Source organism: Ictalurus punctatus, chromosome 23 (genome assembly GCF_001660625.3).
Source record: "Ictalurus punctatus breed USDA103 chromosome 23, Coco_2.0, whole genome shotgun sequence".
NCBI lineage: Eukaryota > Metazoa > Chordata > Actinopteri > Siluriformes > Ictaluridae > Ictalurus > Ictalurus punctatus.
Window position 1 is genome coordinate 13,308,369 of NC_030438.2, and position 14,092 is coordinate 13,322,460.

A 14,092-nucleotide genomic window follows, 5' to 3' on the forward strand; every position below is an offset into this window, starting at 1 on the left:
CCCCTAGTCTGTAGTCGCTTACTGCTCTGTAGTGTTGTGCTTTCCTTATAGTTGTGTAGAGAAAGAACAGCCATGTTAACTGCACACTGAGAGGGAGGGGGAGTGAGAGAGAGCTGGTTATTGTTTCATTTTATGATGCAGAGGAATGCAAGTAAGCGTTTTATTGCCGTGGTTAAGAATATGGCTGACACACTTTCACTCATAGGTGTGAGCATGGATATCTGGTCTCCGCAAGGATAGGAATATTACTCAACCTTGTGGGCTCATGTGGCTGAATGAGATCTCCAGAAGGAAACATGTCTTCTATATACACTGTATGTGTATATGGGTGTGGGTGTGTGTGTATATATATATATATATATATTATATATATATAGATAGATAGATAGATATGTGTGTGTGTGTGTGTGTGAGAGAGAGAGAGAGAGAGACTATGCAGTAGAGTCCAGAAGTCATTTGTTTTGCATGTGGCAATATAAAATGTTCATCACAAAAGTTACCTACACTTCACTGTACAATTACGAATATGTTCATAATCAGATTTATATTTTCATATGAGCACATTTTTTTCTGCACAGGGTAATATCTTTGAATTGGTACACAGTACAGTATGTGTGGTGGCCTGGGAAACCATTCACTGTGAAGTCTTCACATTTTCTACTACATACATAGTTGCAACAAATCCAGATTTTGCTGAACTGATGTATGTTAGTCTTTAGGATGTAACTCGGAGTTAAAGTTCTAGCAATTCTACCCTTCCCCCTTCAGGCGCAACGGAAACGGAAGAAAACCACGTTCAGAGATTTCAGTCCAGTTCCACCGGACGATGCCAGCACACTGAAATGAATGTTTAGGTAATAATTTAATAAGTGAAATGATCAATTAAGTACAGTGGAAAACGAGCAATCAGATTGATCATGAGCGTCGTCTTTCGTGGCACGTTGTGTAGTCTCATTTCCTGACGTAAACGTCAATAACGGCATTTAAACCCGAGTCTCGTCGTCCCGCTTCACTCCACTGATCTGCGCTTGCTATTACGTTGCTGATTAATGCAGTCAGTTCTGTTCTGCAGGCTAAATCTCCCATTAGTTTTTATTAGTGTTCACATATTACAGCTCTGTCCGCTGTCATCTCTGCAGTGTCGGCGCCAGCGCAGGGCATCATGGATGGTTTGAAAGCTGGCATTCGGACCGTTTATAAAATGGAATCTTTTTGGGGTATGTTTATTTTGCCATGGCACGTAATTACCAACCGGGCCGAAGCATAAAGAACTCACCGTCCACCAACCACTGTATGTGCAAGACGTTATGTATTGCGCTGCTGCCACATGATTCAGTCTGCACAGCATTTCACTTTCCAGTTTTTTTTTTTTTGCGATTGTTGCAGCGAAAAGCGCTTGATTGTGCTGCGGCCTTTTCACAAGTGGTGATGCGATATGCAATGAGTTTTTTGTGATTCTTTTTTTTTTTGCGGAACATGACTTGAATTGGCAAAATGACTTCTTTCGCAGTGACGTTTGTCGGTGAACGAGACCTTTTAGCTGTACTCATGTTCGACGCATGCGAATCGAAGAGGGCTTTGGCTGAATGCTCGTTGGGATGGTGTCGCATGACATGTCTTGGTCCAAATCGGTGGAAAATCGGCGGTAATTTTGAACGATTGCACGCTCCTCCGAATATTGTGGAGTTTGGTTGATTTTGCGTCAGTTTCTGCGATCGCAGAATCACAAAATGTCGGAGGGACCGCTGATTTCCATAATTGCATTAATACTAATAATGTTCACATCAAACATCATAATGGGAGAAACCGCGATCTCAAGTGGCGTTGACCGTAGTGGTGTTGTCGGTGCCAGACGGGCTGCTTCGAGTGTTTTAGAAACCGCTGATCTACCTGGGGGTTTTGGACACACCTCAGCACAGAACGGTGTGAAAAACCCAAAACATCCAGTGATTTGCAGTCCTGCAAGTGGACTAGTTCAACAAACAGACTCCATATAAATACATAATGAACTTCCTTTTACTTTCACACTATGTGGTGTTACCCAGACGAGGACGGGTTCCCTTCTGAGTCCGGTTCCTCTCAAGGTTTCTTCCTCATATCATCTTAGGGAGTTTAGCTCAATAGGGATAAATTCACACGCTTAAAATCTGTATCCTGTGTTTATATGTTTCTGTAAAGCTACTTTGAGACAATGTCCATTGTAAAAAGTGCTATACAAGTAAAATTGAACTGAATTGAATTGAAACGCCTTGCTGATGAGCGCCAGACTGGTTTGAGCTGACAGGAAGGACATAACTCAAATAATCATTCTTTACAACCGCATCTCAGAACACAGCACACTGAACCTTGAGTGTAACTCTGCGCTTACTATCCGTCTTAAATAGTAGCCGAGATTACAGTTAGTGTGTCCCAAATGGTAGTATATTTAAAGGAGTATCCCGAAGGCACCCGGAAGGTCTACTATTTCCCGTAGATTTTCGAAGTGTGAGTCCGTGGACAGTTTTTCAGCTAATATCGCCCACAACTGCTTGCGTGAGGGAGGAGGGGCTTTGTGACGGTTTGCTTTGCTGAATTCAAGGACGCATTTTAGAGAGGTGTAAATTAGGCTTGCTGCGATGGTCGGTGTTCACGCGGTGCTCGGGCCGCACACCGATTACATCGCTTGCCCACCGCGGCACCCCCCCACTGTCGTTTCATTGTAATAAAATCAATGAGTTCACTTAGAGAACGGACACTACAATTAAAAACCGAACGCGTCGGCTCAATTCAGCGTGAGTTGCAGCACAGACCAGCAGGAGTCAGATTTCATTTAGTATGAGTGAGAGTGAGGTAAGCCGACCGACAGGGAGAGTGAGGGGAGCCGACCGACAGGGAGAGTGAGGGGAGCCGACCGACAGGGAGAGTGAGGGGAGCCGACCGACAGGAAGAGTGAGGGGAGCCGACCGACAGGGAGAGTGAGGCGAGCCGACCGACAGGGAGAGTGAGGGGAGCTGACTGACAGGGAGAGTGAGGCGAGCCGATCGACAGGGAGAGTGAGGCGAGCTGACCGACAGGGAGAGTGAGGCGAGCTGACCGACAGGGAGAGTGAGGCGAGCTGATCGACAGGGAGAGTGAGGCGAGCTGACTGACAGGGAGAGTGAGGCGAGCTGATCGACAGGGAGAGTGAGGCGAGCTGATCGACAGGGAGAGTGAGGCGAGCTGATCGACAGGAAGAGTGAGGCGAGCTCTATGTTTATGTTTAATATAAGCAAGTACTGTTTAGTAGTAGTTGTGTTTTTCATTAAGAATAATAATGAACCCACCATTCAAGCAGTTGCTGCCCCCGAATTTCACTAATTCGAAAGCGAAAGTGAAATTCGCACACCATTTATAAGCGAGGGGGAAAGCCCCTCGCCCCGCCCCCGGTGATACCGGTATAACCGGTGTTGTTGCACGTTGATTAACCGGTGGGAAAATTTCCTCACCGTCACATCCCTAGTGTAAATGAACTGTAGGAAAAATGAACGAATGGAATGTGCATTTAAATAAGTGATATCGTATGAATTAGATAAGGAATAATGAATGAAGAAAAGCAACGAGGACTGTGTTTACGGTGGTAGCGTGCGTAACTAGGCAACAACGTTCTTTTCCTTCACATGACGTGTTAGTACGCCTCAGTACTTGCATACTCTTACTACACACTCAAAACGATGTACTTGTTCTTCACAAAAAGAGCACACACTTTCCGTGCATAGTATAAGTCAGACGCAGGGTAAGTCTTTAGGACCGATTCGTTCTCTTTCAGGTGTTCTACATTACCAGATGGGTAGATGTGTGTGTGTGTGTGTGTGTGTGTGTGTGTGTGTGTGTGTGTGTGCGAGCAGTCAAGAGCAGTAGGATAATACACAACGTCCTCTGTCATATTTCCCACGGCTCTCTTTGTGCTTCGCTTCGTGACCGCTCCAGCACCCTTTAAAGCTTTCGTCCTTTAAGTGGTCATTCTCCGTGAACTCTCACCTGCTCATGCCGGCGTGATTCACTGCCATCTAGCACATTTTACACCGCCTCTTAAATGCGTTTTTATTCCACTCTAAGTACTAAAATGCCTGCTTTCGAATCTTTTATATCTATAGTGTATATCTATTTAAGTGTTCAGTAAAAATAGTGAAATGTGTTTCCAGGAAGCGATGATCAATAATAAAGCTGCTACACAGTAATTTGCACAGCATGTGACCTGGGAGTGTGTGTGTGTGTGTATTTGTGTGAGTATGCGTGTGTGTATGTACATAAAGCAGCTTTCAGAGTTTATCATGATCTAGGATATGGTTGAATGATCCTATGCTTGTTGCCATGGTAATCTGATTGACGCTTGGCCGCGTGAGTGATGTGAGCGACACAGCGGATCTATAAACAGGAGCACGGATCACTTTTTCTCAAATGACTGCAGTGCTAATCATTGGCTTTGGCTTGACCTCAGATTGATATGCTGTCAGTGGGAATTACATGTGTGTGTAGGTGTGTGTGTAGGTGTGTGTGTGTGGGTGTGTGTGTGTGGGTGTGTGTGTGTGTGTGTCCCATTACTGGATGGTGAGAGATCATTTGGATTGATGATAATGGCGGTCTGACCTCTGAACAGAACATGTAGAGCTGTAGCAGAAAGCCACTGCGTGCGCACACACACACACACACACACACACACACACACACACACACACACACACACACACACACACACACTCAGCTGTATCTGAAGGAGGCCAGGATTATAAAATGTGTGTGTGTGTGTGTGTGTATGGGTGTGTGTGAGTGTGTGTGCGTGCACATGTGTACAGCTTTTGTGACGTTGAGCAATTGTGCATTCCTTAAGTGCAGAGTCACTAAGATCTCCATTACAAACACATGTCTTAGGGTGCGTGTTTGTGTGTCTGTGTGTGTTTGTGTGCACGTGGGTGTATGTGCATGTGTATATGTGTGTGTGCGCGCGTGTATGTGTATGTGTGCGCGTGTGTGCGCGCGTGTATGTGTGTGTACGTGCGTGTGTATATGTGTGTGTGTGCGTGCGTGCGCGTGTATGTGTGTGTGTGCGTGTATGTATGTGTGTGCGTGCGTCCGTGTGTGTGTGAGTGTGTGCACATGCGTGTGTGTATGTGCATGTGCGTATGTGCATGTATGTGTGTGCATGTACGTGTGTGTGCGTGCGTGTATGTGTGCGTGCACATGCGTGTGTGTATGTGCGTGTGTGTGTGTGAGTCTGCGTGTGTGTGTGTGTGAGAGAGTGTACGTTTACGTGTGTGTGCATGTATGTGTGTGTGCGTATACGCGTCCGTGTGTGTGTGTGTGTAAGATAAATGTGTAGGTAGTAAGTGAAAAGAGAAGTATGACTGTAATGATTCATGTGAATCAGGCGGCTCGTTGTCAAATCCCGAGTCGCTCCTTATTCCAGACGAAATGATTCTGTTTCGGAGCGTCTCACTGGAAGTGTCATGGAGTAGTGTTCTCTGGACTGAACGCACTTTTTAAATGAGCTTTTTAGAAAAGCCGTGAGTCAATGTGAGCTACGTGAATAAATAAATTTGACGCCTTAAATAAGATTCAAACTGTTGTGTGTTAGAGAGGAAACTGTTGTTTGATTTCTTTCTTTATTCCTTTCCTTAATTAATTCTTTTTGATCATAGAATTTTTATTGGAAATTTGCATTTTACATATTATAACACCCCACCCAACAACCCCAACAAAACAATCACAGCCAAAACCAAAAGAAAGGGGGAAACAAAAAACAATAACAAACAAACAACCAGAAAAAAAAACCAAAAATACAAACAAAACAAAAGGTGATTAAAAGATGATTAGTGTTTCCCGTCTACCTCTCCTCAATCCACCTCCAGGGTGCGTACATCTTTGAAGTAGGTAATAAATTGTTGCCGTTTTCCCAAAAATGAGTCACCTCTGCCTCTGTTTTAAGTTTTAAAAAGAACATTAAATCTTTAAGTCAGACTGATATAGAGGGGGTTGTGGAGAGGTCCAAGACAGCAATATCTTTAATTAATTCTAAGATACTCTTTTTATAACCAATCATGTTACTGACCCGTCGCCAGTTAACCTCCAGCTGTTTCTTTTCAGTAACACTTTTCCATCCTTTTACTGCCCCCGTCCCAACTCTTTTTGACACGTGTTGCGGCCATGGAATTCAAAATGATCGTGTTTTTCTCTTAAAGTGGTACATTTCCTCAGTTTAAACATTTGATATGTTTTTCTATGTTCTATCGTGATTTATAAGATTTGCAAATCATTGCATTCTGTTTTTATTTACATTTTACACAGTGTCCCAACTTTTTTGGAATCAGGGTTGTAGAAATCGAGTCGCATTACAGGCACTAAGTAGTAACATACTCTATTCTACTGTAATGTATTCTGTAAGATGGTGAACAGCACTTCTCCTGCTGAACGAACTAATCACCAAGTGTTAGTCTTTCCATCCATGCATCCGTATTCTGTACCGCTTTCCTATACAGGGTCGCGGGAGCCTGGAGTCTATCCCGGGGAACTTGGGGCACGAGGCGGGGGACACCCTGGACGGAGTGCCAATCCATCGCAGAGCACACATCTCACACACACACACACACTCACACACCCATTCACACACTATGAACAATCAGCCAATCAGCCTACAGCCTATTATCCCCTGACTCAGTCATGTTTCTGTTTTTCAATTTTAATAAAGAGTTAAGAGTTTTTTTTGGCTTGTTCCTGCCCAGTTCAAGTTTTTCCATAGCAAAACAAAAAAACCATAGTAAACTCGGTACTTGGCTGAATCAAGCAAACAAGTGGAAGGATGCATGTTCGAGACAGGATATGGTTTCTGGATATATGCGTGTAGAGTAATGTTACCCGAGGACATCTGTAGCAGTTATGATCGATTCATGCAGGGTAAGTTTTCTCCCGTAGAAGCGTGTGTTCATGATGTGTGTATGTATGGTCATGAGACTAAAAATGTAATACTTATTATATACAGTGTATTCAATACTTATTTTAAAGCTGCAGTACTGAACTTTTCCCTCTCTGTCGCCATCTCTGTTTGAAACATAAAACTGCAACTACATGCAGATTTTTATTTATCTATATATTTATTTCTCTATTTATTTATTTTTAAAGCATGGGTTGTGCTTCGGCACTGCTCCTCTGCACGGATGAATCTGATGGTTTGAGGTATTCGTACGGGTCGTATATTAGCTCCAATACTTGACAACGGAGGCGGTGGATACGGTTTTCTTGGAGTAGAGGTGAGTTGCTCTGTCTCATAGCTAGCAGAAAAATAAGTGCAATTTACCACTCTGACCATAGCAAAACAATAAAACAACATAGGAAACTCCATACCTAGCTGAATCACGCGAACAAGTGCGCTAATGCTAGCTAGCTACCTATTGAGCCACTGAAATGTCTTAAAAAAAAAAAAAAGCCAGGCTTCAATAGGGATGAAACGGTTACCGGTTTTTATTCAGAAGGCAAAAATGACGAGCTTTGAGAGTAAAAAGCCAGTTAGTTGCTGCAGTTTTAAATGTACATTTCATTGTGAAATGAATAGTTTTACTGACTTTACAGGAAGTGACATACAGTGGGCGTGTCACTGCATTCGGGGATGGTGATACATTTCATAAAGTTTCAGTTTTCTTTGAATGATTCTTTGGATTCATCTCTCCACTAAAAGTTGCTGTTTTGTTGTAATTATTTCTGTGAATGTAAAAATAACATCCCAGTAGGTAATATCAGTGTCATTGTCATATTCATCATTGTGACCACACAATAAAAGTCTGTTTACAATGTCTACCAGGGTGATAAGAATACGTAGTTAAATTAAGGTTAGGACAGTAGTTACAGTAGTAAAATGAGCTTTTTGGTGATACAGTCCTTTTTTAAAAATTTTTTTTTTAATTTGAGCCCCTGAGGAACTCTCTGTACATCCCCGGTTCTTACAGGAGTTGCTTAGAATTTAAACTTGTCATCTAGATGTCTGCTTTTAATCTGGATCGTTCTACACGTTGACATCTGGGGAATCCGCTGTTGTCAAAACCAAGAAGCCAAAAAGGGAAGGCGCCAGAGCCCGAGCTAAATCGAGAATAAATATCGGCATGGTTTTTGAGATTTGAGATCAGTCTGATTTCCATAAAACTGCAGCACTGCTTGCTGAACTGGCCTTTTAACCTCAAAGTTTTAAGATGTCCCTTTCGCTTCCTCCTCCTTCAGTTTTTCTTAAATTTTCTGCCGACTGTCCGTTTGGTATCGTGCCTTTACTGACTATATAACGTACATATAAGATAACAGGGTCACGCCCATGTCTGGAAATGTAACGAACTTGAGTAGCCAGCACTTACAACACATTCCCTCTCGATCAGTGTGACACCTACCGGCGATAAGAATATAAAATGCTGCTAATATTACCAAAAGGTTAGCAGCATCGCGACTGCGTCGTGACCACGAGACTCTCTGACTGCAGACTCGAGTCGGATAAAAATAAATAGGAACTTTCTCCGACTTGCTTGTGATTCATTTGCTACTGTTTTGTGCACGCTGTCATGTTAATTTGAACCCAAATGCTTTTCACATACTATAATAGTTTATTAATTAATGTTGCGAGGGGGACTTTTAAATCATTTAGAAAAAGGGCAGGGGTTCGTGTCCCCAGAGCCTCTTCCTTCTGCACATCCCTGGTAAGAACAAGCTACAAACACTCCAGCATCCTCAAATCCACACACGTGATATAGTAGCCGGCTCTTCTTCTTTCTGTTTACAGACGTGACCCAAGTGCGAATGACGTCAAACTGACGTTTCCCGCGAAATCCGACCCGACCGCTCCGTATATTAATCGTTATTATAAGCTTACCGTTGCCAATCGGGGTCAGGTAAGGAGACAGTTTTGAACAGTGATTTTTTTTATTTTACGTACTTGCTCAATAATTGGTTTTTGTTCATTTTTAACCAAAAGAAAAGTTCCGTACTGCAGCTTGAACACCAACTGATAGTTTTGAAGTTTATTATAAGCGCTTGTTGCAGTATGCATGACACTTGGCCACAGGATGTAGACTTTACCTGTACTAGAACTCAATAATTCACCTTACCACATCCCACGTCGTCTATATTTTATCGCTCTGCGTATAATACCAGTACTTGGGATCAAGCGTTTCTTCACGTGTCTTTATACTGAAGAAGAAAAAAAAAATCACACTTCCTGCATGACGTGATGAACTCTTTACCAACATGTCAGTTCTGACGGATGTATACTACCTGCTCATTTCAGGGATCATGTCATCTTTCCAGTCACAACACACACACACACACAAAACATTACAGACATGACGGATTTGGATGGGAATAAAATCCCAAGTCCTCATGTAAAACTAATCTAATCCGAATGCTTGTATTTTAGCATGTGAGCGCTAAATAAAACAAGACAATAAAAAGGTAATAGGACTGAAATGTGTAATATTAGTGTTAGTGACGCGCTATGAGTAGGGTGTGTAAGCTTTATTTCCCTCGCACATCTGAAACAGAAAGGGTGTGTGATGTCCCCAACACAGCCGAGGGCCTTTAATTGCTTCTTTGTTCGTGTAGCAGCTGTTGCCATGGCACCTTTGAGGCTCTCTGAGTAGCGCGGCCTTGCACACACACACCCACACGCGCACACACACACCTGGGATATAATCGGGTTTACGTGAGGTTTGATTAAACAGACTCTCGCACTCGCGTACACACGCAGCCAGCGGGATTCAGAATGAGAAAAGTGTTTCTCGTTGAAGCACGACCGGACGCTAAACACCTCCCTGCGTTACACGCTTGTGGCCTGAGCGCGCTCTGTGTGTGTGTGTGTGTGTGTGTGTGTGTGTGGGGAGACGTGTGTGGAAGGTTGATCTCCTGGTCTGATGTCTTTGATAGAGATGTTGCGCTGCATGCTGATATTTTATTCATGCCGTCTGAGAGAGCTGCAGGCCAGAGCGCCGTGCGAGTGAGCGCTCCGAATAAACGACTCACCAGTTTCTCTCCATCTCTTACGTACAAAACACACACACACACACACACACACACACACATAATTACCATATGGAGAGAGTCAAATGGAGAGACAAAAGTCGGACAAAAGCGTGGAATAAATGTGGAGAAAGACACTATGACTAGTTCCTTCTCAGAAAGAGAAATATTTGATGACCCAAGTGCAAACACAGATTTAACGATTGTTGTTTGTTTTGGTTTGTTCTGAGGCGTCTGATTCATCGTCATATTTATGTGTTTGTTCTGACAGGAGGTATGTGCGATTAGCAGCTACGCAGGTGGGATCACGAGCTCCAAAGCGCAGGAACCTGTTCTTCACCCACACTGACTCCAGCCCAGAAGGTAGGAGTGTGTTTGTACGTCTCACGATGAGAAAATCAATTTACATGCAGACGTATGAGAAATTGTGCCTCACGGCTTCAGCTCCACCCTGAGCCGCGTGCACGTTATCTTTTCGAATTAACACGGGATCTTCAGCGCGCCCGAGATTTATTTAGTAATGAAAGTCCGGATGGATGATTTCTTTGCGTATTTTTATTTGTTAAGTTGTAATTTCTTTCCTGGACATGTTGCTCTATTTTCATGTTGGTTAACTGTTTCCTGCGTTACCCACAATGCTGTTTGACTGCGGCAGCAGCGTTCTCTCCTGCTCGTCCGTACGCTCTGCTTAAACAGATCAGCTTCCAAAGATGTAACTTTCATGCTAATTCTTGACGCCGCTACTCGTTCCACGTCCCGCGCCGCATTTTTTCCACGCAGAGTTTGGATAAGAATCGGATTTGTCCAAACCCACTGTGTGTTCTGCTAGTGAGGAGAAGGATTGTTCCTTTTAGAAGAATGTGTTTAAAATTCAGGAATAGCAATATTTACCGAAGCAAATTCTCGTTTAGTTGGATTTATTTTTATATTGATTTATGCTTATAGATCAGGATGATGGGGGCACGGTGGCTTAGCGGTTAACACGTTTGCCTCGCACCTCCGGGGTTGGGGTTCAATTCCTGCCTCTGTGTGCACGGAGTACTGTAGTACCTCCGGGTACTACAGTTTCCTCCCCCAGTCCATGCGCTGTAGGCTGATTGGCACCTCTAAATTGTCCGTAGTGTGTGAAAGTGTGTGTGTGTGTGTGTGTGTGAGATTGTGCCCTGCGATGGGATAGGCTCTGTGGCTCCTGGTGACCCTGTGTAGGATACGCAGTACCCAAAATGGATGGATGAATAATAATAATAATAATAATAAAAAGAGATAGGAAATTCGGAAGTTAATTTCCATATTAAGAGAGCCAGATAAAATTCACTTAGTCAGTTAAACTGAAATGTATTTTAAAGCGAGCAAAAAGCAAGGACATTTCGACCAACATACCCTGCTCTCCTCACAACTGACTTTTTTTAAGCATTATATATATTATGATGATAATATTATATATTGTGATTGAAGCAAGGATCATCATTTTTTTGAAGAAGTCTTTATTTGTCACATATTTTACACATATTGTACATTACATACAGTACATTAAGCACAGTGAAATTCTTTTCTCGGCATATTCCAGCTTGTTAGGAAGCAGGGGTCACAGTGCAGGATCTGCCATGATACAGCGCCTGTGGAGCAGAGACGGCTTTTGTGGGGTTGTGTGGGGTTGTGTGGGGTTGTGTGGGGTTTTGTGGGGTTGTGTGGAGTTTTTGTGGGGTTGTGTGGGGTTGTGTGGGGTTGTGTGGGGTTTTTGTGGGGTTGTGTGGGTTTTTGTGGGGTTGTGTGGGGTTTTGTGGGGTTTTGCCGGGTTGTGTGGGTTTTTGTGGGGTTGTGTGGGGTTCTATAGGCTTTAGCAGGGTTTTGCGGGGTTGTGAAGGGTTTTGCGGGGTTGTGTAGGGTTTTGCGGGGTTGTGTGGGGTTTTGCGGGGTTGTGAAGGGTTTTGCGGGGTTGTGAAGGGTTTTGCGGGGTTGTGTAGGGTTTTGCGGGGTTGTGAAGGGTTGTGCTGGGTTTTGTGGGGTTTTATAGGGTTTTGCGGGGTTGTGTGGGGTTGTGTAGAGTTTTCGGAGTTTTGTAGGGTTTTCTGAGGTTGTGTAGGGTTTTGCGGGGTTTTGTAGGGTTTTGTGTGGTTGTGTGAGGTTTTGTGGAGTTTTGTAGGGTTTTGCGGGGTTGTGGGGTCGTGTAGGGTTTTTCAGGGTTTTGTGGGGTTGTGTAGGGTTTTGCGGGGTTTTGTGGGGTTGTGTAGGGTTTTGCGGGGTTGTGTAGGGTTTTGTGGGGTTGTGAAGGGTTTTGTGGGATGGTGAAGGGTTTTGTGGGGTTGTGTAGGGTTTTGCGGGGTTGTGTAGGGTTTTGTGGGATGGTGAAGGGTTTTGTGGGGTTGTGTAGGGTTTTGCGGGGTTGTGAAGGGTTTTGCGGGGTTGTGTAGGGTTTTGCGGGGTTGTGAAGGGTTTTGCGGGGTTGTGAAGGGTTTTGCGGGGTTGTGTAGGGTTTTGCGGGGTTGTGAAGGGTTTTGCGGGGTTGTGAAGGGTTTTGCGGGGTTGTGAAGGGTTTTGCGGGGTTGTGAAGGGTTTTGTGGGGTTGTGAAGGGTTGTGCTGGGTTTTGTGGGGTTTTATAGGGTTTTGCGGGGTTGTGTGGGGTTGTGTAGAGTTTTCGGAGTTTTGTAGGGTTTTCTGAGGTTGTGTAGGGTTTTGCGGGGTTTTGTAGGGTTTTGTGTGGTTGTGTGAGGTTTTGTGGAGTTTTGTAGGGTTTTGCGGGGTTTTGTGGGGTCGTGTAGGGTTTTGCGGGGTTTTGTGAGGTTGTGGGGTTTTGTAGGATTTTGTGGGGTTTTATAGGGTTTTGCGGGGTTTTGTGGGGTTGTGTAGGGTTTTCGGGGTTTTATAGGGTTTTGCGGGGTTGTGTAGGGTTTTGTGGGGTTGTGTAGGGTTTTGTGGGATTTTGTGGGGTTGTGTAGGGTTTTATAGGGTTTTGCAGGGTTGTGTAGGGTTTTGTGGGGTTGTGGGGTTTTGCGGGGTTTTGTTAGGTTGTGTAGGGTTTTATAGGGTTTTGCGGGGTTGTGTAGGGTTTTGTGGGGTTGTGTAGGGTTTTATAGGGTTTTGTGGGGTTTTGTGGGGTTGTGTAGGGTTTTATAGGGTTTTGCAGGGTTGTGTAGGGTTTTGTGGGGTTGTGGGGTTTTGCGGGGTTTTGTTAGGTTGTGTAGGGTTTTATAGGGTTTTGCGGGGTTGTGTAGGGTTTTGCGGGGTTGTGTGGTTGTGTAGGGTTTTTCAGTGTTTTGTGGGGTTGTGTAGGGTTTTGTGGGGTTGTGTAGGGTTTTATAGGGTTTTGTGGGGTTGTGTAGGGTTTTGCGGGGTCGTGGGGTTGTGTAGGGTTTTATAGGGTTTTGTGGGGTTGTGTAGGGTTTTTCAGGGTTTTGTGAGGTTGTGGGGTTTTGTGGGGTTGTGTAGGGTTTTGCGGGGTTTTGTGGGGTTTTATAGGGTTTTGCGGGGTTTTGTGGGGTTTTATAGGGTTTTGTGGGGTTTTGCGGGGTTGTGTAGGGTTTTGCGGGGTTTTGTGAGGTTGTGGGGTTTTGTAGGATTTTGTGGGGTTGTGTAGGGTTTTCGGGGTTTTATAGGGTTTTGCGGGGTTGTGGGGTTTTGTAGGCTTTTGTGAGGTTGTGGGGTTTTGTGGGGCTTTGTAAGGCTTTTGTAGGGGTTTTCAGGGTTTTGCAGAGTTTTCGTAGGGTTTTGTGGGGTTTTGCAGAGTTTTTGTGGGGTTTTGCAGAGTTTTTGTAGGGTTTTGTGGGGTTTTGCAGAGTTTTTGTGGGGTTTTGCAGAGTTTTTGTAGGGTTTTGTGGGGTTTTGCAGAGTTTTTGTAGGGTTTCGCAGTGGTTTTGCAGTGTTTTTGTAGGGTTTTGCAGTGTTTTTGTAGGGTTTTGTGGGGTTTTGCAGAGTTTTTGTGGGGTTTTGCAGAGTTTTTGTAGGGTTTTGTGGGGTTTTGCAGAGTTTTTGTAGGGTTTTGTGGGGTTTTGCAGAGTTTTTGTAGGGTTTCGCAGTGGTTTTGCAGTGTTTTTGTAGGGTTTGCACTGGATTTGCATGTTTTAAACATGGATGCTGAAGTTTTGTAGCGCGTTT

At 44.1% G+C, this 14,092-nt stretch overlaps 1 protein-coding gene across 3 annotated transcripts in view; it reads left to right on the forward strand.

Annotated features, from left to right (window-relative positions):
- Positions 1-14,092, forward strand: part of galnt1 (UDP-N-acetyl-alpha-D-galactosamine:polypeptide N-acetylgalactosaminyltransferase 1) — a 136,102-nt gene that overhangs the window by 40,323 nt on the left and 81,687 nt on the right. For all 3 annotated transcript variants that reach the window (XM_017453280.3, XM_017453277.3, XM_053674980.1), the window contains exon 2: positions 10,271-10,362. The gene's annotated coding sequence lies outside the window, so the exon portion shown is untranslated. The remainder of the gene's footprint in view (positions 1-10,270; positions 10,363-14,092) is intronic.